Here is a 27,177-nt window from a genome sequence, read left to right as displayed (position 1 = left end):
CAATTTTCATAAAAAATCTATATGGGTTTAAAATACTTTTCTCATTAATAAAAACCTAATTTCTTCGTTTCTGCAAAATTTATCATACCAAAGTTGCAAAAAAAATTATTTCTCAGGTTTTGTATCAAGAAAATATTTATTCAAATACAAAAATTATTGTGCATGTTGTACTATTTATTTCATTTTTTTTTTTGTATTTTGTGAATATAATTTAGCAGGTGTGTATCAAATTTTCTCGAAGAAATTCTCCGATTTAACTTTTTTAAACCACTTATTTTGGACGGAAATATTTACACACACATTTGTAAATTTTAAATGTAAATATTTTTTCTCTGATGGTTGCAGCAGACAAAACTCAATTTTGTCATTGAACATTTTGTGTGCTACAATAAGTTTTAATACCAACCTTTTTAAAGTTTTATATCTTAATTAGATATCTGTTGCACATTAATTGCTTAATACAGGGGTGCACATTAAAGTTATTGAAGCCCAAATTTTTTAATATGCAATTAAATATTTTTTAAAATCTACTTCTTATTTTAATTTGTAATCCAACACTTTTGTTTTCTACAACTTGGTAAAAATCTGACAGTAATATTTAATGTTCCTTCAAACATAAAAGAGTCCTACATAAAATTTTGATAAAGTTGCGGCCCGCCATTTGATTTGTGTTTTTAATTGTGGCCCCCGGCCTCATGTAAGTTGGAAATCCCTGCTCTATATTTTATGAGCCAGATTATCCAGAGAAAGAATGTTTTTGTGTCTGCTTTTGTAACTTAAAATACCGTTTGCACTAATTAATTAGCATATTTGAGGTCAACCTTTCGAACTATTAAGAATGAGCCCTATAGAAAGTAAAAATCTGATCATAAGATCAAAAGTTATTCAGGTTGGTCCATTTCTCTTACTTTTTTTTCACATTGTACAATTCAAATACTACATGTGTTAGCTTTTTTCCCACACAAATTTTACCTCTTTTACTCTTCAAATAAATATTCCATTGTTTTCAAATGTATCAGACCACCACAGTGTTTTTTTTTAAAAAAAACTATCGTTGCATGCAAATTTTTCTTTTTTAAAACACATGTATCAACGATTACTTTCAGCATTGTCCAACGAGATAAAGTTATTTGGAAATAACAATCGAAAATGCGCTTTGTAAAACTTTTCCCCAAATCAAGAAGCAATTTGTCTATTATTTGCTCAGAAAGTCACGTCGCCTATAGCAACACCAGTAAAAAAGGTAATTCTAAATTGCATTATCTTGAAGAAAATTGAAGTGGGTTACCAAAATTAGATTTTCGGTTAATATCGTTACTTTCGGGAAAGGTACTCTCTCTGCTGTTATTATTGTTCTTTTATCTGGAAAAAAAATTATTTAAGTAAACAAAAAAGTAAAGAAAAAATATTAGATAATAGAATAAAACAAAAAGCAGCAATCGAATTTCCTCAAGATTGGAGAAAATCATTTCTTAAAGTGAACAGCGTTTGGAACCTGTACCATATACCGAAAAAAGATTTCAATAACAACACTAAAACTTCTTTTAGATATTGGATTATTTTTGTGGAAATATTTTATGGCAAATTGAATATAATAATATATTAATCAAAGTAACATTGTTTCAAATAATTATCTCTGCGTCATTCTAAACAGCAAAACAACATAAGCGATTTGAACATTTTAAGAGTTTTGTTTAATAAGGTTATGAGTAATATTTTTGAAGAAAAAAATGATATTTCTTATTAAAAGATCTTACTATGCAACTCATTTAACTATGCAACATACATCTATTTTGTCAACAAACTACGGAGGCCTCAAATGATGAAGGTCCTAAGTAACAGTCTGTGAGTGTTTTTGGAGTAAAAGATAGTTCCAAGTGCAATCTTGCATAGGTAAAAACAACTTACTTGGAGAAAACTGCGTCTGATAAGAACTACACAAAATTAAAATTTAGACATAGAACTAACACAAAGAGAGAGAAATTAAAAAGAAAATGGATCGAAAACTAAACACTTCTTGTAATTTTACACAAAATCAATTTTTAAAAAAATAACTGAGAATTTTTTGTTTTCTTTAACAAATAATTTTTTTTATTACCCAAAAAGAATTTATACAGTAACTTTTGAGCAGTGTTTACAATCAAAAAAAATCTGCAATCAGACTTGAAAAAAGCGCATTTTAAAGGATTAAAAGTTCGATCCGATGCCAGTACCCGAAGAACATGGAGAAATAGGCATTATATCTAAAGCTCCATACGGTGTGAAATACATAATGAAGCAGGTAAAGATATTTAATTCATTTTTTTAACATTTTCCCTCAAAAAATATCTCCTATAAGTAAAAATTTACAAGAAAAGATATGCTTTTGATCAGTATCGTTCAAGATTAAAACTTAAACATAGAACTAACGCAAAAAAAAAGTCTTGATAAAAAGTGTATAAAAAACAAAATGCCACCAATAATCTAACACAAAATCAAATGACGTGAAAACAAATAACAAACACTTTATCGCTAGAAAAGAAATAAATAAAAATAATAAACTAAAACCCATACCTAAATAAAATTCTAAGAACTAAACTGAAATAGCCCTCCCACCTCCTCCTTCTCTTGCTTTCATTTCACGCAGATTTAAAAACTATCCGCACAGCCATTACCGAAACGATATAGTGATTGAAAACGGCAGCAACTTTTCCATAAACCCAAACATTTTCAAGATTTTTTTTTTTCTCCGGAAAAAATCCAAGCCAGCCTGCATTACTGTGGAAAGCCTATAAGCAAAAGTTCTGCGGGAAATCACCTCAAAGCCAAGATTAGTTTTTCAATAACAGCTCACACATCTACTCATGCATTTTGCCAGCATATTTGTAATAGTAAAGAAGAAAGTGAAAAAAAAGGGTAGCTGATCTAGGAGGTAGGAGGCATTTCTTGATTTAGAAGTGGGGCTATATTTTTCTCTTCTCATAAAATTGAGAATACATAATACAGCCAAGGCTCTCAAGATTCGTGGAATACCTTGGGAAGAGGAAGTGAGATGTGTTTTTCAACATGGCTCGTTGGCTGCCAAAGTGAAAAACCAATACTTTGGCGAAGTTCTGAGACGGTTAGTCAAATTGTAAGAAGGCATAAAAAATAAATTTTTTTGAGCCAAAAATTTGAAACAGTCAAACCGAAAATAGGCTAATGAGAACAGGAATTGATTTTAACTCACAAAAAGAGAATGCAAGTAAGAATTTTGAGGAAAAAAATGCCTTAATAAAAAATAAAGAAAGTATAATTTTTTATTCTGAATTTTAAGGAAACACACTATACATAAACAAGTTCTAGAGATTCAATAATAAAGAAAAGAAATATAAAATCAGGACTGTTCAATCTACTTTAAGAGCAGTTTCAAATCGACAAGGTGTGTAGCCAGATTTTTTTTCAACAAAAAATAAGCACCTTTTAATCACTCAAAAAATATTTTTAATCACTTTCCAAAAAAAAAATCATAATTAGGATATGTGCAGTAATAAAAATTATTTCTTTCTATTGTTTATAATTTATGTTCTTAATTTTTAAACATGAAATCAACAAAATGCAAAAACTTTACTTAATCATAATAAAATAACTGGTTTCTGATAAATATTGCAGAGAAAATTATGAAGATCGTGCTTTTTTGTGACAAAAATCGTCACCGAAAAAAAAAAAAAATTGAAAAATTAAATTTAAATTTTGAAAGATAGAAGATTAAGCACTTTTTACAAACCCGCAATAAAAAAAAAGCACCTTTAAGGGCTTTTAAAAAACATAAATCAAAAAGAAGCACTTCTTAAAAATGCTACGCACCCTGAATCGATTTAAAATGGCTCAATTTGGTATAGTTGAATTATAATTTGAAGTGGCATTTTAAAATTGTATTGATATGATAATCAGAGCTCAAAACGTATTTCACAATGAAATATTAGAGTATGCATTAGCTGAAAACAATAATAAGCATCACCATATGAAAATCACGAATCTAAATTCATCACCATAAGAACAGGACGAAATAAAATTGCTCAATGAGTTTTCGTTATCAAAAAATGATCGAATTTACAAAACATGCTAATTAGTTACTACAGGCGATATTTTAAGTTACGAATTGTGACATAAAAACGTACTTAATCTGAATAAACACACACACATATATATATATATGTATACAGGGTGTCCCAAAACGACCGCATAAACTCTTCACAGCTAGATTCCTCGTTGGGAGTACATAAAAACTGCCGAAAGAAGCGTTCCTGTCCGATCCATAGTTTACGAGAAAAATACGAAAAACAAAGTATGACGTCACTGATGGTGCAAGAAAAAACACTTTATTGAACATATCAACAGCAGTATACTATGCACTTTTCTTTTTTTTTTTTTTTAAAGATTACGATATCTGATTCTCAAAATATAGTGTGTAGCCGCCATCTGGAAAAAATGGTTCTAAATTAGTGGACGATCCCGAAGTCTTAACTATCGAATTTCACAATTTTTATTAAAATTATTATTTAAAATAAGACGTTGGATTGAAAATCTATATCTTTCTAAAATCGGCATTCGTATTCGTAGAAAATGGATTGTTCAGAACACTCAGTAAAAAAGCTAAATATCAGAACAAATAAGAACGACATTTTTTTATCAGGAATATCAGGGCAAATTTTTAATTTAGAAACGTGAACAGGAATGTGCTTTCAGTTGAAAATATAGATAGCACTACCGTGAAATTGTTCGAATTAACGAAACAAAACACGCTGAATGCAGGAACAGTAACTTAAAACCACCCCCTTTTGAATTATCGACCATTGAGTTTAATTGCTTTCGATTGGAGTTTAGTCGATGAGAATTCTATATTTCGTATATCTCTCTCCTTCTTAAACCTTTCATTAAAATATGTTTCAAGTTCAGTTCTCCGCACTTTACAGAAATGATACACTCAATTTGGCAAGAAAATGGAAAATAGAGCCATATTATGTATCAAGGTTATGGGCAAAGTGATGTAAGTGGCATTTTGAGGAAAAGATGCATTATATAATGTAAAGAATAGGTTTAGGATTATAGGGTTTTAAACCATGTACCCAACAGACTAAAGAACTTAATATAATAATGGATGAGAATATTCCATATTTTTGTGATACTTAAGTTTTTGTTAAATTGTAAAAGATTTATTCATAATTTTGTGAATTTGGGAAGATAGGATCCTAATTTTGTGAAAAATCACTAAAACCTATGTTGGACTTTTTGTAACAGCTGTTAATTTGTGAAAAAAAATCACCCAATTTTTTAAATTTAAAATTACAGCAGAATCGTGTTCTTTTTGATAGGGACCTGCTTTTGTGAATAAGTAAATATATGATCCTGTTTTTTTTTCAAGGAGAAAACTTAAAAATTCTGTTTTTCAAGGAGTTGGTAGTTTGAAAGTTATAAATTATGATCTTATAAAATAACTTTTTTTAATGCAAATTACCTGCTTAAAGGAAGTTTCAATTTCAAATTAAATTTACGAGAATACATGAAACTCTGGTAATGTGCGAAACATAAAAGTAAAGAACAAAAATTATTAAAAAAATTTATAAGCTTCACTTTTATTAAAAACTTTAAATAAGACACCAAAGATGTAAGTATGAAAAATATTCAACAAAAAATAAAGTAAGCAGATTTCGAAATTGATATTTTGAATAATTAGTAAATATTGACACCGCTACTGAACTTTAAACTGTTAAGCTATCTGCCACTTACACCATTATTCTTTCAACTTCTTCCTAACACGGTTGCGAGAAGAAAAAATGAAAAACTTAGCGCCAAGCGACGAAATGCAACTATGTAAATTAGATTCGAAACGCACAAGTAGTTGAATAGCGGTGAGAGTAGGGATTTGGCGACAGAATTGTAATTTATTCCATTGAAAAACTTTTTTTTAAGCCAAATGTCATTAATCCAGCGGTTCAGTGGCGGAAGAAAAAAGGAAATAAATTAAAGTGTGACGTAGATCAATGATTGTGGTGGAGTTGAGTTGGGAAAAGATGGGAGTTTTTAAAATTAAAAACAAAAATTATAGTAGCCTTTAATCATGTAATTAGGCAATCCCCTAAAGAGAAAATTGATATTTTTCATTTTTCATCCAGCTACCCCGCAATTTTGAAGGGTTGAAAAACCCCAGGTGTGTAATTCATTTTTGTTTCAACGCTAATAAAAAACAGGAATACGGATATTAAAATATTTCATATGTGACAGGGCATCAACAAGTAGTTTTTTTCTTCTTCTTTTTTTTGAAAAAAAAAGAAAGAAAAAATACGTAGTCTGTTTAATCTGATTAAAAAAGGTATTAAGAAAAGAATTACTTAATCAGTTAAGCGAACATAGCACACAGTCTGGCACGACGGAGTTTTAACAGTAACACGGAAACGCTTATTTAAAAAATTAAAATGTTATTAAAATTTAAAAAGGTAGAGTGGGGAGGGGAGCAAACGGGAAGCAAGAAGCATAAGGGAGACGGATTCCTATACTCCTATAACCTGCGCATATAACTTCTGCGAATCTTAATGCAAAATGACTATGAGATTTCGCCTCTTTCTGTTTCCGCTCCTTCCCTCTGTGTAAAACCTACCTAACGCAGAATCGATTAAAAGACCATTTTTATAACCACCCATACCTTATAAATACATACGAACTTCTTCACATAAAAGTCGGTAGCTACGATTCTTTTTCTAACATCGCTTTAAAGCACCTTCCGCACTAATGCTTTGATGAAAATGTTGTTACACCAAAAACACATTGAAGTTACGTTTTTTTAAGTCAAGAAAAAATTAAAAGAAGAAAGTGGGAACGAGAAGATTAAAAAGAAAGGGGGAAAAAACACTTTATGGGGTGCAAGTAGTAATAATTTCTTTCCGGAATCTTGCAGAACGTTCGAAAATTATTACGAGAGTTCAGGCACTTTTGTAAAATACTTACTTCTCTCTCTCTTATCAGAATATTCAGCTTAAAATGTTTATGAGTAATAAATTTTACACTCAGATAGTAACTGCACAAACATGAATATAAATGACCGTAATAGTAAGAGCTACAGATATTAAAAGGTGCTAAGGAATATAAAAAGGCATAAATATTTTTTTTTTATATATAATAAAAGGAAAGCTTATTTAAACATAGAAACATTTATTTTATTTGGTAAACATAGGTTGTGTAAATGAATAATTTCGGTATTATAATATACAGTATGCATACGTCTAAATCTCTCATAAAAAGTAATACAAAGAAAAATAGGAAGGAAAAGAAATACTAAAAAACATAAAAATCTATAGAAATAGGGAATTAAAAAATGAAATGAATATGAAAAATAAGAGAAAAAGATTTTTATTAAAAATAACAAAATAAAAATTGCAACACTAAGTGTTGCCCGCTTTTATGGACGTTTTAGTTTATTATTTTCATTAGATAAATTTTATTTTTAATTTATTTTGTATAAATTTTTTATATTAATATAGCTTTCTTATTTTATTTGCAAAGTTACAGGATGTTTCTGACTAATTTTGGTTTTCATATCGTATATGGTGCATTCCTAAATGTCTAATAAAAAGTAATCTATACAAAGAAAAATAGGAAGGAAAAAAACTTTCTTAACCGTACAAAACGCGATAGAAATGGGAGGATTAAAACGAGAAATAAATATGAAAAATAGGGAAAAAAATGTTACAATTTCTTTTTAAATTTATTAAAATAAAATTTTTAAAAAAAGAGTCGCCAGTTCTACGAAATTTTTTTTTTTCAATTCACTTATTTTTCTATTTTTCATTTTTTAAATCTGTTTTCAACAAAGCTAAGGAATGGATAATTGAAATGACTCCGACTTAAGTTTGTTTAAAATTTTTCAATTGAACTCCTGAAAGCGACGTCATCAGGTTCTGATTGGCTGTTAAAACATGGCATTTGTTTATGTTAGCAACTGTTATTTCCATACTATTTCAAGCAAGCCAAGCCCGACAAATATGAATTCGATATGTGATCTCGCAATCGACTGTCGTATTGTGCGATAATCTCATAACTAATGAATTTTTATAAATAAATCTGTAATTAATACTTAGCAAAACAAAAAGAATAAGCTATTAATTTTCCTTTATTAATGGAAAGAAACCGACAATAAAACACGCTTAATAGCTGTAACGTTAACTGGCCTTGATAACTATAAACAACCAGCTAACGTTGAGGTTATAGGTCAGGTGGTTGTAGTATCAGCGGTCTTCTTTTCGAGTTGAGTATCCCATTGAAGAAATAAAATTTAAAAACTATATCCGTATAAAATTTCGTATAACACATTGTACAAATTTATTATACGAAAAGAGTAGGATATCAAAATCCCAAACTAACACTCGTACGTAACTAAATATCTTCTGACAAAAATATTATTTAATGAATCAATGAACTAGGAAACTATTACAAAAGAAACATCATACTAATTTGCACATATGTTTAATTAAATTCGCATCTTAGCTAAACAAAGTTAGATATGATAAAAAAAACTTAAGAATCAAAAGACAACTTATTAATAATTTAATTATTAATATAACAATTCAATCAAATCAATAGTTCAATAAATCAATTATAAACTCAGAAAAATTCAAATGTATAATTAAATAAGTGTCATTTTATTCATTGGAGTAATATTTTGTTCACTGAATTATAAATATTTTTCGAACTTATTTTCATAAAATTAAAAAAACGATTTTCGATTGAACAGTTTTTATGAGTAATTAGTCTATTAAAGCACTATATTTAAATAGCTTTATCATTTAACATTTACGAGAGTGTTACTTTCATAATCCCACTTTTTTTTTTCTTTTGAAGAAGAAGAAAAAAGACATTAAAAAAAAGATACGAAATATGACATATATTAAAAATCAATGAACTAATTTCATAACCGGAGTTGAACAGCCGACCCAATTCTAAGTTTAAGACTACTAATGTTCAAACTCTGTAGCCTTGTAATTTTGAACCCCATTCAGAAGACAAGGGAACTCCTGGATCAAGTATGGGGAGAAACTCGTCTTCGTGGAGGACTTTTTAATAGAACTAACCCGCAATTGCGGTACATGAAAAGGGAAACCACTAAAACCTCCCACGAATAGTTTGGTGGCAAGGGCACTCTAACCCATGATCCCTCTACCACTGAATATATTTTACGTCAGCACTGTGGTCAGTGCGAACCGAGTGTGGAATTCGTATCCACCAGCCATTGCTGAGATCGAATCCGGGTCACCTTACTGGGAGACGAGCGCTCTATCCTGGGATCAAGAAACGGGTAATTTAAAAGACCCGACATCTAAAAAGAGCAGTGATAACTTCGTGGTTAAGGACGTCGAGCTATCATAGTGAAAGACTGGGGTTCGGTCCTCAGTAGCGGGTGGAAGCTCATCTCTCTGCAGGTCGAAGATTATTAACTTGTCAAGAAAGTAAAGGTGGCCTGCTAATCACAGTCCCATGATCATGCCGTTGATTACGAATTAATGGAGCCTTAACCTTTATTATGCTTAGCTCTAAGCGGGCTATTGCAGGAATACTTAACTTCTTTTGACATCTAAATAATCTGCTAATCACAGTCCCATGATCATGCCGTTGATTACGAATTAGTGAAGTCTTAACCTTGATTATGCTTAACTCTCAGCGGGCTATTGCAGGAATACTAAACTTCTTTTGACATCTAAATAATCTGCTAATTACAGTCCCATGATCATGCCGTTGATCACGAATCAGTGGAGCGTTAACCTTGCTTATGCTTAGCTCTCAACGGGCAATAGCAGGAATACTTAACTTCTTTTGACATCTAAATAAGCTTTATGTTATTCAGTAATACTTTTAACATTAAAATACACTGTTATAGTATATCAGGGTTTCAGACATATATAGCAAACATTTAATAATGAAAAAAAAATATTTTAATTAATTTGCATCAGTAGGTTTTAACAAAAAGGAAGAAAAAAACAACCGCATGCATTATATTTTTGTACATAGTTCTGAAATACGTTTTCAAGAATTTCCAAAAACATATACAACTGGTGCTATCATTTAAAATGTTTAACTACTCTTTATTATGTTCTCCTTAACGAAATATGCATCGTTATAAGAAGAGATATCAAAATAAGAACTTAACGACTCGTGGGTTTTATTATGCTCTTGGAAAACTAGATAAAATATAGATTATGGAGTAAAAACGTACTCCCAAAGAAAGGATAAGGACTCCGGTATCTTAACTGTCGAGAAACTCAGCAATCGTTAAAAGGGAGCACGCAAATACAGTGTCATTTTTCCTTTCTAGAGCCATACGGGAGAAAAAAAGTAGCTACAGTATTTTTTTAACTTTTTGAAGTACAAAAATATAAGTCTCAACAAAGGAAATAGTGAAGCGTAGCTAACCATTCTTGCTTTTTACAGTTGGGGCCCAAAAGAAAACATTCTTCTTTTACAACATTCTTTCTTTCTTTTTTTTTCCTAAACGTGTCCTAAGATTTTCCCTTTTTCAATGGTAACTTTTAAAAAAAAGTGGAAAAAAGTAAGATAACAAAGAATGGTTTGAAAAGAAAAAAAAAAGCTTTATCTCCAACTAAAGGGAAAAAGGGCGGCGTATTTTGACTCCCAATTATGTACCAAAAGGGGGGAAAGAGTGCTTTAAACCAACCTTTCAGCTAGGCTCTTTTTTTTTAGTGTTCAGTGAATACACACGCTTTTTCATTGTTAGAAGCCGTTAGACACTAAAAATTTCTTTTTATATATATATATTATTTACCTCATTTTAAGCATCTTCCGCGCTAATGATCTGATGAAAATGTTGTTACTGCAAAAGTAAATTAAAAAGGGGAAAAAAAACTTATAAAACGGCAGCGAGGAAATAGGATATGGGGTAGAAGTAAAACAAGAAACGGAAATAATTTCTTTCCGGAATCTAGGATCTCGTTTTTTTTAGTGCCTCTTCAAAAATATTTTTTGGGGCTTTGCGTTTTTGTAAAATATTTACTCGTCTTCCTTATCAAACAGTCTTACTGAACATGTTTACGAGTTGTAAAATTTCGCATAGCGAACGAACACCATTAGGAAATAAACAGGAAAAACTGTAATAAAAATATATTGTTTACGAAGTACAAAAAAAAAGATAACCAAAAACAAGGAAAGAAGCCTAATAGACAATGTTAAAGCAAACTGTAATTGTAAAACAAATATTGGAGGGCTTTGTTGATAATTAAAGTAAAAAAGTTTTTGAACATATCAATATAACTCGATTAATAAAGCAGAATTTCAAATTCAGAAAAATCATAGTTGCTGACATTTAATGATTAAAATTATGCAAATTTCAACGTTAAAAAATTACACATAAAAAAACTTACAAATAAAGAAAATTTTCAAATTAAACATGGAATTTCTATTTCACAAAATTTCTAATAATATTACAATTTTAAACACGCGCGTATACACAAGGGTTTGAGGGAATAGAATGATAAGCCACGTCCTCAAAAGCCGTTTTTATGACAAACACAATGTTGAGGAAGACAATTAGATTAATCTATATATTGAGATAATATCTACAGTAATATTTTTTTAATTAATAAAATATTACGATTGATATTTTTATACAACTTCTTTGAAAAATAATTTCAATATAAAAATTACCTTTTAGGCTAAATTTTCAAATTTGTGGTGAAAATTTGAAGTTATGTTTAATTCAGGAGGCAGAAAAATTAAGAAGCTTCCGTAAAAAGATTAGGGAGAGTTCGCACGTGATTTTGATTTGCTAGTTACGAATGTGATAATATTTAAGAATAATAAACATTTATTTGTATTTTAAGAGTAATGACAGATTCAAGATTTTTCATGAAAAAAAAATAAACCTTTATAACACTTTTATTTTAATTGAATTGGGAAATTGAACTTAAATCCTGCAGGTTTTAATAATTTTCAGCAATTTCGTTGCAAGCAATTTACAGCAGTAATCAGTATTACGTAAAACCATTGCAAAGACGAATTATATTAAAGGAAAAAAAAAANTTTTCAAATTTGTGGTGAAAATACAAAGTTATATTTCATTCAGGAGGCAGAAAAATTAAGGAGCTTCAGTAAAAAAAATTAGGGAGAGTTCGCACGTGATTTTGATTTGCTAGTGACGAATGTGATAATATTTAAGAATAATAAACATTTATTTGTATTTTAAGAGTAATGACAGATCCAAGACTTATCATTAAAAAAAAAGAAACCTTCATAACATTTTTATTTTTATTGAATTGGGAAATTGAAATTAAATCCTGTAGGTTTTAATAATTTTCAACAATTTCGTTGACTAAAATACAGCAGTAATCAGTATTACGTAAAACCATTGCAAAGACGAATTATATTAAAAGAAGAAAAAAACTTAAAATAATGTATTTACCTGATATTACGCAATACTAACTAACGATAGAATATTTATACTATTTTCATAACGTTTCAAAATTATTAATAATTTTTAGTGAATCGGAAAAAAGGGAAGGATAGGATCGGGAACTTCGTTTCTATAGTTTCAAGAACATTCTTTAATTTCGCAGTGGGATCAAAAAAACGGAAAATCCGTAATAGTTGGCATTAAACTAAAATAAAAGATTGCAAGGACAAATTATAAGATTATATTAAATTATAAGATTAAAATTATAAAATAATTTAATAATTTCTTTTTTTTACCCAATCTTATTAAGCAACACTGGGGTACGAGATATACATTAAATTCCGTATTATAGATTGAAATCTGGAAAAGCTGTAGTAGTTAATATTGCATGAAAATAACATTGGAAAAACGAACTATATGAAACAAAATATTGTAATTCATTTACCCTGTCGTATAGATTAATACTGGCATACGAGCATAGGTGCCGTTGGCGAGGGTGCTAGTTTATGCCCCTCTCAGTGATTGGAAATTTCTATGAGTCCTCAATATCAAAACAAATGAGGAAAATTTTCGAAAATTATCATCAAATTGAGTTCTTTAAAGTGAAATACAAGAAAGAGATAAAATAATTAATCTTTTTGCAAGTATTTTGCACATTTAAGAATTTTTTTTTTCCATGTGTGAAATTTACAGAACTATCATGACTGTGTAATTCGCCCTCAAAAATTGGGTCCCTGCGTCGCATCAATTTTATATCCTTTTTCCCCTTTACCTTTCAAATCTATAAATTTGAATTCTGTTCACTAATTTTTTATATGTAGAAATTTACAACAAGTTTATTTAAATTTCCTAAACTTGAATGCAAACAAGTTTTTTTTTCTAACTTATAACGTATAAAATCTTATAACTTGATCTATTACTTAAAATTTAGTTGAAATAAAATTTTCTTGCGATGACGAAAATTTTAAACATAGTGACACAGCTACACATTTAAGATAATGTTACAATTACTCATTTATCTAAATCTTTTTTTCTGATTATTCAAATTTTTATTTATCCTTTATTCCATGAGAGTTTTAATTTATTTTATCCACTACGTTTACATTTACATTGGATTTTTATTTAAAAATTACACATCACTTTGATGAATATATATTTCTTGCCTCGCCAATTTTCATTTCTCTTTTGGAAAAGATTTTAACTTTGTTATCAGGGGTCATTGCACCATTCTGTCTGGGTTTAAGTTTCTTGTGGGTAAGAAAAGACCATTTGAAACATAAGATATGGGTTTGTTTTCACAAAATCTCAGACTGTAGGTGCTAATTCATTTTTTTCCCTTAATTTTTTACTTAGGGAGGGGGAGCTCGTTTAGCTAATCTCACCCGTCAGTTTTTATAAACTTTCAACATTTTTTTTTAAATTGGTTATCGTTTGTCCGTCGGTTTGTCCTAAAATTTATTAGTCAACGACTTTTTAAATTTTGCACTACTTTGTTTTCTAACATCGACAATGAAGGGTCCAGCCCCCTTTTTTTTCTTTCTTTGAGAAGAGGACGTTGGTCCGTATAAAGGAATTTAATTCCCTTTTTCCTGATCCTCTTGCTTATTTTAAAATTTTATATTAAATTTTTAAACTTTTTTATCCTTGATAATAACACCGACCGGACTATGCAGTAGTTAGGGAGCTGACCTCACATCAGAAAAGTACTTGGTTCGAATCCCGGACAAGGCGTGGATGTTCTTTCATTTTCTGTATTATCTATCCATCTTTACCAAGTTTTTCTCTTTTTTTGTCATCTTTTGACTTTTTTCTCCTGTTACCAGTTTCTTAAAAAAAAAATTAAAAGAAAAAACATTTTAAAAAAACTAATAATATGAAGAAAAAAATATTGTAATACATTTACCGAAACTTATTATGCGATACCGGTATAAAATGTAACATAAAAACAGTTCATATTCATTTGAATTAAATATTAGAGGTCAATTTCTTTCTAAATGTTAAGAAACTTTTATCATGACTTTCGTTAGTATTATTGATAGTTGTTAAAAAATGTGGGCTTAATCAATCTCCTTTTTCCTTTGTCGAAATATTATATCTCCAGTGATTAACATAATAAAATACTTACAAGAAATAAATTACAATAAAAATGAAAAAGGGACGTTAGTAGGAAAAAAATTATGTGCAATTATTTTGCTTTTTTTTTATCTTCGCCTGTTTGGTGCCATCAATATAGCACTTGTTACTTAATTAAATAATAACAGAACATATTATAACATGTTAAGTAAGAAAAATTACCTAAAATTTTACTTTTAAAATAATTGTAAACGAATAAATAATAGCACACCGCTATTTTTTTAACAAACTTAGTGACACCAAACTAATTTTCTAACAAATTAGAAGAAAATTTTTAATTTAAAATGCGTATCTCCACCCAAGTTTCCTAATTTTTAACTATATTTCTTCTTTTACTTTACTTTTAAGTCATTATCATTAGGTTTGAGCGATTCCATAGGGGCTAATTCCAACAACGTAATAATAATTTGTCAACTTTTTTATTCTTTATCCTAAATTTCTTTAAAACCTCTATCTTAAATTTTCCCAGATTATTACTCAACATTAGTAGAATATAAGTTTAGGAAGTAATAAAATTTTTGTTATGCATTCCAAATTGAAAACAAGCTAAAAACAAATTCTAGAATATTCTAAATAATTTAAAATACATTTGAGATGTTAAAAAAAGGGAGGGGGATAAAAAGGAATTAGTGGTTAATTTTGTGAAAGGAGTCAAAATTTCTGGTTCTAAATTCAATGCTGCTTCCGAAAGCATTGGATTTTTAGTCCGATATTTTTTTTCGTTCACCCTCTTTCAGAAAATAATGTGCTCTCCTAAATGACGAAAAAAGATTTGGTTAAAATTTAGATCAAATTGGATGAAAATTGTAATCTATGAGAATTTTTATAATATAGTGTTGCATAAAACGCATTTACAGTTAATTTCAAGTCACATTGAAACACATCCATGCAAGTTATTGTAAAGAAATACAAACTATGTTCCATTTTTGTTTAAAGTTCCAAAAAAAATTATTATTACTAAAGCTAGTTTAATACACATCAAGTGATATATAAACTCGAAACAAATAAATATCGATTTATATATATATATANTATATATATATCAGTAGAAGTGGCCTTTAACTTTTTTGTTTCTACAAAATCAAGTTCGTTAGATCTACCTTTCCCTAAATTGTGGAGGGAAAATAGATAAATGAAAACAACAGACGATTTATTTGGCGTTCAGTAAACATGTTTCTCACTTTAGAAAAATAAATAAATTGGAAGTTATTACAATAAAGCTACAAGCATTTATTCACAAGTGTAACGAATTGTTGCTTACGGAACAAATCATTTCACCAAAAATAAACAGAAATATGTTAAAATCAATAAATTTTCAAGAGAAATCAGACAAGGCAAAAGTATGAGCTACAGGCGAGAAACATTGTTAAAAATAATGTGAAAGCGCAGTTAAATAAATATTTCTTCCACTGGCAATGACATATGAAAGCAGACGATAACTATCAGCGCCATTTTTCTACAGCGGTAGGAAACATATGAACAATTTTGGAAGCAATTCCTATCGCCAACTAGATCATTCATTCGTTTTCGGCATTTTCGTGATAAGGCACGATCAACAAAGTGAATGACAAATGGCGAAACATCCAATAACTTACTGGCAAAATAAGGGTTTTAACAATCCATTCTATCGCTTATAACTCACAAGTGAACTTCACTGATTCCGTATGTCTTACATGAAAACAAGAAAATAAGTTAAGTAACATTTAAATATGGAAACAAGAAAATATGTTAGTTATCATTAAAATAAGGAAACAGGAAAAAATTTTAGATTTCATTAAAATATAGAAACTAGAAAATATGTTAGGCAACATAAAAAAAAATAAGGAAACAAGAAAATATATTAAGTATTATTAAAATAAGGAATTAAGAAAATATGACAGGTTTCTTTAAAATAATGTGCAGAGCATGAATATCATGAAAAATGCATACGTTAATCGAAAACTATTACTTCTTAGAAAATAATTCGTAGATAGAGAAATGGGGTGAATTTATATTAGAATGGAAACAGGCTAAGAATTATTCGAAAACCAAATTTATATTTTCAGATTTATGTTTTAGAATTTTGAAATGGAATTTAGTGCTATATTACTTCATTTTCAATGTCTTTGCTGATTATCGTCCTTTTTATAAATAATTGTTTGCACGCCAAGGCGTGGAATTTAAAAAGCAAAAATTGGGACAATTTATAAACTTTTGCTCAAAATAAAAATTTCAACACTTTAACTATCGGATTATCATCAAAAACATACAGGAAAAAACGAAATAGCGATTAAAAAAAACTAAAGAAATTGTTAGTTATTCCATAAAGTATAACAAAAAAAAAACTATTCATATTAGCTTTTAACTAACTTGCATCAGTTATTGCACAAGCTTTTTACGAGGTTGTTTTAGGGTAACTGCACTTCGTAAAGCTTACGTCTGTGAGTACGAGGGAGGCTACGAGAAAGTGCAAAATCTCTCCTGCTACTAAGGTAAAGATATCAACTATGCAGAAATGTTGCTAGTAAATCAGCATAGTACCAACTAATTTAAACCTAGACCTGATTAAACGTTGCTAATTAGTTACATACAAAAATCATTCTTTTATTTATGAGAATGCCAGACTCCAGAATTTTTAAAATCAAACGCTAAAATCCGATTATTTATTTTGGTGCGAAAATCGACTTCTATATATCATCTTGCAAAAAGATACTGACACAACTTAAATCTTTCTTACTCAAATCCTAAAATAACATTGATGTCAAACTTTTTCAATGAACGCATTTGAATATTTCAGTAATAATAATAAACCTAAAACGAAACCAAATATAAAAAATGAAAGTTCAAAATTTTCATTAACATTTCAGTATACTAACTTCTGAATAAAAAAAATATAAGACGAACACATTGAAAAACTAAAATTCACAAAAACAAAAACAAAACACACAAACAAAAATTCACAAATATTTTTTCAATAATAATTAGCTTAAAACGTCGGCTATACTTTAAAAAAAAAAAAGTAAAGTTTTCGTTAACAAAAATGAGATCAAGAGAAAAGCTTCTAAAACAAGGTCAAAATTTCGAAAATGAAAGTTCGGCATTTTCATTAACATTTCAGTCTTTCATTAACACTTCTAACCTCTCTACAAAACAACTATGAAACGAACACATTGAAAAGAAAAAAAATCAATGTTTACCTAAAAAAGAATTTATGATAATTAACTCAAAAAAAAAAATTACCTAAAAAATAATTATTTAATGCTTCTATTGACGAAAACGAGGTCACGAATGAAACTTCTAAAACGAGATCAATATTGAGAAAATAAAAGTTCAGCATTTTCATTAACATTTCAGTCTACCAACCTCTGAATAAAGCTAATATGAGACGAACTCATTGAAAAACAAAAATTAAATACATCTAACTGAAAACAAGGTTAATACTTAAAATAAAAATTTAATGTTTTCATTAATTGTCATTAATAAGTAAATGTATGTTTTCATTAACATTCATTAACAATATCTATTACAAGGCTTATACTAAAAAAAAGTATTCTATCTATTAATTAGCTAGACTTCGCATAAAAGGATAAGTATTTTTTACGATCTGCACACAATGTCCACCAGGAAAACATGCCACAGAGTTCGAAATAACGGAGCTTGCAACCTTTCCCCTGACACCGATTCTAAGCCCGGCCATAGATCTATTGTGGGCAATCGATCAAACTGGGATAGAATACGGACACACAAAACAATGGACATCTGAGAAGATGAAGTAATGATATTGTCGTTACGACGTCCTCCCAATAGTTAATGGATCTCCAGGGAGTAACATAACCCTAGTAGGCGCAATTCAAGGTGAAGTTGGCCAAGAAAAATAATACTCTGGTACTAGTCTCAAATGTTGGAGAGTTTTGTGTTCTATTGTTCAGTTCCAACAACTGGAATGCGAAGTAAATAGAATTATTTTTTATTAAATGTTTATTCTCTTGCGTATGTACGCACTTGAGTGTGGTCGAAAACTCCGGTTTGTGAAAAATGAAACCATCCATCTTCTTTCCTAAATTCTTATGACATTGGTAATTTATATAGGGTTCGCAAAAAACAAAAAATTGTGTTTAATAATTATAAAGTGGATACGTATGGAAGAAAGAAATTGAACTGTTCTAATTCTTAAACTCAGTTTATTTATAAGTAAAATATTATTCATACATTATATAGAGTTTTAATGCTCAGTTCCAACAATTGTGATGTGAGGTAAATAGAATTATTTCTGTAGTTATTCATGCAGAGTTCGCAAAAAAAATTGAAACCTTTTTTTCTTCCAATAATTATAAAGTGAATGTGTGTAGAATAAAAAAGTTGAATTGTTCTACTTCTAAAACTCAGCCAATTTATAAGTAAAATATTATTCATACATTATTTAGAGTTTTAATGTTCAGTTCCAACAACTGTGATGCGAGGTAAATAGAATTATTTCTGCAGTTATTCATGCACGGTTCGCGAAAATCGAAAAATTTTGTTTTTCAATAATTATTAAGTGAATATGCATAGAATAAAAAAGTTTTAACTGTTCTAATTCTTAAACTCAGTTTATTTATAAATAAAATAATTTTCATACATTGTTTAGAATTCTGTTGTTCAGTTTCAACAGCTGGAAAGCGAGGTTAATAGAATTACAGTCAACCCCGCTTATAGGAATACCATTGGTTCCAGCCAACTCTATTCAGTTAAGCGGGTTATCCGATTAAAACAGGAGTGCTTTATTCAATCTCAAATTCTACATTTTTGAGAAATTTTACTTCTTAATGGTATTCAATGCATAGTGTAGTTTTTTGATTAAATAAACTCTACTTTATGATCAATTAACAATTGTAATTAAAACTGTCTGTGTTGGCATTATAAAATATGGGGACGACTGTATTTTTAGTAACTTGTTCATTCTCTTACATGTGTGCCTACTTGAGTGTGGTCACTAACTCCGGTTTGTGAAAAATGAAACTATCCATCTTCATTCGGAACTTCTTATGAAAGCGGTAATTCATGTAGGGTTCGCAAAAATCGAAAAATAATTTTTTAATAATAATAAAGTGAATACATATATAAGGAATAAGTTTGATTAAATTCTCAAAATCAGTTTATTTATAAGTAAAATATTACTCATACATTGTTTAGAGTTTTACTATTCAGTTCCAACAATTGGAATGCGAGGAAAATATAATTATTTTATAAAATGTTTATTCTGTTTTGTATGCATGCATTAGAGTGTGGTCACAAGCTCCAGATTGTAAAAAATGAAACCGTCCTTCTTCAATCGCAACTTCTTATAACATAGGTAATTAATTCATTTAGAGTTCGCAAAAAAACGATAAATGTTAATTTTTCTTATTAATTATTTTAATACTAATGAAGTTTTTAATAATTATAAAGTGAATACGTAAAGAAGAAAAAGTTGAACTGTTCTTAATTCTTAAACTTATTTAAAAATAAAATATTATTTGCATATTGTTTAGAAATTTACTGTTCAGTTACAACAACTGAAATGAGAGGTAAATAGGAATATTTTTACTAAATGTTTGTTTTCTTACGTAGCAAGTGTGGTCACAAGCTCCGGATTTTGAAAAATGAAACCATCCATCTTCATTCGGAACTTCTTATGAAAGCGGTAATTCTTTTAGAGTTCGCAAAAAACGAAAAATAGTTTCTAATAATTATAAAGTGAGTTCGCAAAAAACGAAAAATAGTTTCTAATAATTATAAAGTGAATACGTATAGGAGAAGAAAGTTGAACTGTTCTTACTTCTTAAACTTATTTAAAAATAAAATATTTACATTTTGCTTAGAAATTTACTGTTCAGTTCCAACAACTGGAATGAGAGGTAAATAGGAATATTTTTATTAAGTGTTTATTCTCTTACGTATTAAGCGTGGTCACAAGCTCCGGATTGTGAAAAATGAAACCATCCACCTTCATTCGGAACTTCTTATGAAAGCGGTAATTTTTTTAGAGTTCGCAAAAAACGAAAAATGGTTTTTAATAATTATAAAGTGAATACGTAAAGAAGAAAAAGTTGAACTATTCTTAATTCTTAAACTTACTTAAAAATAAAATATTATTTGCATATTGTTTAGAAATTTACTGTTCAGTTCCAACAACTGGAATGAGAGGTAAATAGGAATTTTTGACTAAATGTTTATTCTCTTACGTATTAAGTGTAGTCACAAGCTCCTGATTGTGAAAAATGAAATCATACTATCTTCATTCGGAAAGTCTTATAACAGTAATTCATTTAGGGTTTGTAAAAACATAAATTGGTTTTTAATAATTATAAAGTGAATGAGATATATAGAAGAAAGAAGTTAAACCGTTTTAATTCTTACATCCTAAAACTTAGTTTATTTAGAGTTAAAACACTGTTTGTAAGTTGTTGTGTGTTTTTTTTATTCAGTTCCAATAACAGTAAATCACCCTTCGTTGATTCGTTTAATTATTCATCAAAATGAAAGTTGGTTTATGATATTTAATAAGTGAATAAGATAAACACAAGAATGTCACTGCTTTGATTTTTAAATTCTATAAATCAATTTATTTGTACGTTAAATACTGTTTATACGTTTCTCATTTTGGCGTTATTTTTATCTGAAGAATTGAAGCCTAAGGTTCTAAGTGACATTTTAGTGAATTTAAATAAATTAGCTTTAAAGTTTAGATATATATATTGTGACATTAAAAAAATTAAAGATATGCTTTGCCTTTATATTATGTCTGCAAGCTTCCAACCACCGAAATAAATAAATCCCCAACACTCATTTAAACTTTTCGCAACTTTGGTGCTCATCAAATTTTAGATGCAATCCACTTGGTATCTTCGTTAATTACGGAAACATTCTTCACTAAGTACCTTCATTCACTGAAATACCCAACATTTAAAAACTTGACAAAATAAATGAATTCTGCTTAGAGAAATAAAGACTAAAATAAAAACCTTCTACCGCGAAGTCAATTATTTTTCTTCAAAAATGTCACTTAAAACCGTCTTTCGAACAAGCTTTTAATTTCTTGAGAAACACAATTTCGGAAAGCCTAAAACAGAGGGAGATTTGAAAGAGCAGACACAACGCGTTCCAAATTCAGACAAACGTCACTTCAACAAGGTAAAAGTAAGATCGTAAAATTGGTTTTACGTGTGATGTGTCTAAAGTAATTACTATCGTAATAAAGCTCACTCCGGACATAAAGAAATTAATTTAAATTAAAAATTTTCAAACAATTTTTTTTTTAAACTGTCTTCTCGCTTTAGTTCTATACTGTTAATTTTGCGTGTGACCACTTGGACAAAATGGCGAAACATCAAGTTGCAAAATTGCAACTTGCAAAGTTGCAAAATTGCAAGTTTGTTAAAGTGAAGTAACCGCAGGAGGATTAACACAGCGATAAAATAAAATTTAGAGCTTACTTTATCTATGTGAAAGTTATGTCTAACATATAGTTGCTTAATTTTATCAAATGCTATATATATATAGNAAGCATAGCTGTATACATATAAATATATATATATATATATAAGCAAAAAATTTCTCCATTTTAATGCTCCTATACACACTTAGAAATATGAAATATATACATACGTATTTACATATTGTGTTTCATAGTAGGACTCCTAATTTGTCTATAGTTATTTCCGTTGAAAGTGCGTTATTATTAAGGGAAGCCATGGAGTCATACATATATACAGTATGGGAGCAACAATTGCTCCATTTTAACTCTATAATACGCATTTAAAAATATATACATACATACATACATACTTACTTGGCCACCTAATTTGTCTATGATTATGTTCTAATTCTCTGTACATTTCGTATCTTTCGTATTCTCTGTACATGGTAAAACGTAGTTGTGGCGTCATACCGGATTCAGGGAGTTGCATTTACTACCGGAAGCGATTATAGACGCAATACACCGAATTCACGGACATGACAAAAATGCAATCATTCTATGTGAAACATAAATTTGCCCACTTTGGAATGCAACAATCTGAATTAAAAACATCGAAAAGCTGCAATCCTCCATGGGAGAAGCGTGAGCGTGACACCTCAAGACGCAATCCGTCGAATTCGCGAACATGAAAAAGGTGCCATACTTCATAAGGGAAACGTTAGCATGACACTTCAGGACGCAACATACCAAATTCAAGAACAAGAAAAGGTGCAATCCTCCATGGGAAAAGCGTGGGCTTAACACTTCAAGACGCAATCCGCCGAATTCATGAAAAAGCTGCCCATACCACATGAGGTAAACGTTAGCATGACACTTTCGGAAGCAACATACAGAATTCAAGAACAAGAAAATGGTGCAATCCTTAATAAAAGAAGAAACATGAGCATGACATTTCGGTACGTTACTTATAGACAATTTCACTTAAGGTACCTACTTTAAATACATGGTTCCAGGGGAAAAGGAATTTATAAATTTGAAATCTTATAATATATTACAAATGTGTAAGTGTGTTTTTTACTTACAGGAATGAATTTGGTAAAAAAAAGCTGAAAATAGGTATCCAAAAAATTTTATATGAGAAATACAATTTAAATAATTGAAAAAATACCTGAAATTTGAGCAAGAAAAAAGTATGTATCCATCCATAGAACATTATCAACGTTTCAATAAAAATATCGATGTGCCATTTTTTTTTTTTTTAATCACTTCAAATACGAATCCAGAAGTGAAATTTTTAAATAGGGTGTATGTGAATCACGATGTTTGGTTTTCAATTGCATGAATACGAATTGAGATTTTACCTCGGGTGAATTTACTCGCGTGATTTTACCTCGGGTGAATACAAATCGCGATGCGCGATTTTACATCGCATGAAAACGAATCGTGATGCATGATTTCAAATCACGTGAATGTTATTAAAAATCGCGCTTATATAGGTAGAGAAATGAATGAAAAACGAATCTTTTTTTCAAAAATCCAAAAGCTGATTTTTATTTATTTATTGAAAAGTTGGACCTTTCTTCTTATTATATTAAATTGAAAACAAAAAGCGAAAAATAAATCCTTGTATTAATTATTTTTTAAAGGCTAATTATCTCTATGTAGTATCAAAAATGGTTTGTTTTTTATTATTCTTCATACAAATGAAAAAAGGAGTTTTTAACTAAAAATAAGTATCAAAACAAAACTAAGATTATTAAATTTCTAATTTATTTTTATTCTAGATTAATTTGCAACTTATGTAACCAATTCTTAAAAGGAGGTTAGTTTTATGTTGAAAACTAGCTCACTAAAAACTAAGAATTTTTTTTCCAACTTAATGTGTATTTAAGCATAATGATGTTTTGAAATGTTTTTTCCTCCCAGCCAAAAAATCGTACAATTACATGTTTTTAAGTCAAAGCAAACATTTGTTTAAAAAATATGAATTTTTAAAACTGGAGAAATACAATTACAAACATCGTTATCTCTGAAACGAAACACAGAAAAATACCGAACAATCAAAGCACCACAAAATATGAAGAAAAATGATTCAACGATAAATTTTGTAGAAAATAGAATAAACTTTTTCGTCCAACCGAAAAGAAATATACTAAAGGGAGATAACATAAGACTATTCATAAATAACGGAACTTCTTTGTTAAGGACAAAACAAAATAAAGAAAAAAAACTAAAAATTTCGGGGAAAAAATAAATATGAAGTTAAGTAGTCGTAAATAATTCAGAAGCCATTTAAAAAAAAAAAGAAAGAAAATTCGGAAATTTATATCCTTCGGCAGATGTTACTTTGTCGTATCAGTGGCGTACTGTGTATGATTTACGACACTTCGGCATCCATTAGACACATTTTCAGAAGAAGAAAAAATATTCTTAAAGTTACTTCGAGTTCTAAATACAGCTTACGAGAATAACTAAAACATAGAAAGATTAACACTATTCGAATGCATAGTTTAAAGTTCATAAATTACTGTTAGTATATAAACCAGGAAAAAAAATCTATCATGCGATTATACTAAATTTATTTACACCATTCATAATTAATTTCTTGGCTTTACCATTTGATGTAGAATTTTTATTAAACAAATTTTTCATGCTATTCTTCTATTATTTTGTGTAATAGGTCAAAATAAGTGAAAAAAATTATATTTAACATTTTAATAATTTATGGTTGTGAAATACAGCAGGAAACACCGGTATCTCTTGCTTGCGTTGAAGATAAAATCTTCCAAACACGGCTCACTTACAATAATTTTTAAAATCTTCATCTATTTGCAGTTATTTAGATCTAAGAGAAACATTTGTTAATCATTGAAATTTCATTAACTTACAAAGTCAACTATTGATATGGAGGGGAAAAATGTTTAAAACTACTTTTTTTTTAGGATTTCATATTTTTGTACAAATATAATTCCGATAATCTATTAGATTTTCTTTAAAAAAAAATAATAACTATTAGCCTGTTTTTTAAAATTAAAAAATACTAAAATGTAATTTTTGCTTATAATTAGTGCGGCAGAAGAAAAAAATATATGAAAGGGAAATCGGTGTCCCCATCTGCGTCAAAGGGTTAACGAAATGAGCTTTAGGATCATATTTCTTTAATTGCATACATTTTACCTCATGCTCCGTGGAAATATTTTTGAAATCAGGTATACTAATTGTCATAAGGCACTTAGAGTCCCTGGGGAGGGGTTAGGGTCGAGTCTGGTGTCAAATAGAAAAGTTTTTCAAAACATCAAACACGTGTATTTTTATTTTATCGATATGACATATATTTCGCGATTTAACTCATTTGAATCCAAGATTCTTCAAAAAAGATGGTTTATTTCTCCCAAAAAGAAAAAAAGTGGTAGCACCAATTCAATATTGTTAGTATTTATTCCGCAGAAATAAAATAATTCGGTCTATCATAATATATTAATCATATATATATTTATATCTAAAGCCAAAGAACGGTGCTCCTTAAAGCTAAAGCGTACCAAAAAGAAATTTGCAAATTAGCATAAACAAATATGCACTGAAACTTTTTTCACGTACATGGGCGACTTTATTCGTAATGAGTTTAATATCTTGTACCCTTTATTCATTATGTGAGTACAGCGCCATCTGCGAACCAAAATGCAACAGTTTTAAGTCAAATTGGGAAACACTTTCTGGAGAATCCAAATCTGCATTAAAAAGTGGGAGTAAGGTTGGGATTTTAGTTTGGTATTTCTTCTTATGAAAGTATTTTCCATGCGTATTTTTAGATCCCAAGCGTTTTTCTCGAGATGTTTGACCGTCTCCATACTTCTTGACATCCCGCAAAATATTTCTTTCTTTTTTTTACTCAACTTATTTTATTTCCTACTCTCGATGGATATTGATAGAAATTAGAGCATCATTTATTATACATATTAAGGGGAAACTTTTTCCCCATATATCACCAATTGGTCATTTAAAAAAAAATGAGAGAGAGAATTCCAACTATTAATATTTGTGTGTTTTAGTAATTAATATACAGATCATAAATAATTACTCAATCAGACATAACTAATCAAACAGAGTATAATAGTTTAATGATCTATATCGGTATAGAATAGTAATATGTATATGGGCACACTATTCGTGATAACTATTAAGAGTATTTTAATGGAATTTGCATGTTGATTAGAATTGTGGGATCAAACGCTTCTGAAATGCATTAATATTTAATAATATTATATATTCTGTAGATAAGTATGCATGCAATATAGATTATAAAATAATTTACGTAAAAGCGAAATGGATATACATATCAATGTAATATTCAACAATTTACAATCAGTCATCAAAAATATCCACTATTTTATTATTTTTCAAATGCAGATTCTAATTATTTTTTAATCGATATTAAGATTAAGAAATCACAAACAAATAATTCAGAAATTGTCAATTATTGTAAACTGTTATTTATTGCAATTTAAAAGTTAAAAACAACAAACCATTTTTTAAATAATCGTAGAAAAAATATCTAAAATTGAACGTGATAATTACAAATTTAAGTGGATGATATACCTATCAATGGGTTATTCACCATTTACAATCAACCACTAAGAATCTCCATTATTTCATTTATTTATTTACTTTCAATTGCAGATTCTAATTATTTTTTAATCGATATTAAGATTATGAAATCGCAAACAAATGATTCAGAAATAGTCAACTATTCCAAACTGTTATATTTATTGCAATTTAAGAGTAATAAATAAATCATTATATAAATAGTAGTAGGAAATATCTAAAATTAAAATTATAACTATTCGCATCACTGCTTCATACGTGAATTCTACTTGTTTTATATGCATCCAGTTTAAAATTTGACTTCTTTTTCAGTTTTTTTTATGGAAAAAAAAACTTTATGCCGTAGAGATAAAGTTATTCAGATAATCTGACTCGTGGTAAAGAAGACAAAAAATTCCTTAGTAGTTTTCAGGCGTAACACAAAAAAAAAGATAAAATCTCATTCAATAAAGGTACAAAACTGAAGGCGGAGAAAAAATAAATTCTTTTTAAGCACCCATCACTATACATAAAGTTAGTCCAGTTTCCAGAAGCTTAGAACTTAACAAGACATTCTAGAATTTCTCCCTACATTACATAGAAAATCCAAAGAGGAAAAGGGGAATTAGATCAT

General features: G+C 28.9%; 1 protein-coding gene across 6 annotated transcripts in view; it reads right to left on the bottom strand.

Annotated features, from left to right (window-relative positions):
- Window positions 1-27,177, bottom strand: part of LOC107455513 (uncharacterized) — a 193,554-nt gene that overhangs the window by 62,798 nt on the left and 103,579 nt on the right. The window lies entirely within an intron of this gene.

The sequence above is a fragment of the Parasteatoda tepidariorum genome, chromosome 7, assembly GCF_043381705.1.
Source record: "Parasteatoda tepidariorum isolate YZ-2023 chromosome 7, CAS_Ptep_4.0, whole genome shotgun sequence".
Classification (NCBI taxonomy): Eukaryota; Metazoa; Arthropoda; class Arachnida; order Araneae; family Theridiidae; genus Parasteatoda; species Parasteatoda tepidariorum.
This window is presented reverse-complemented; position numbering and strand designations above follow the sequence as displayed.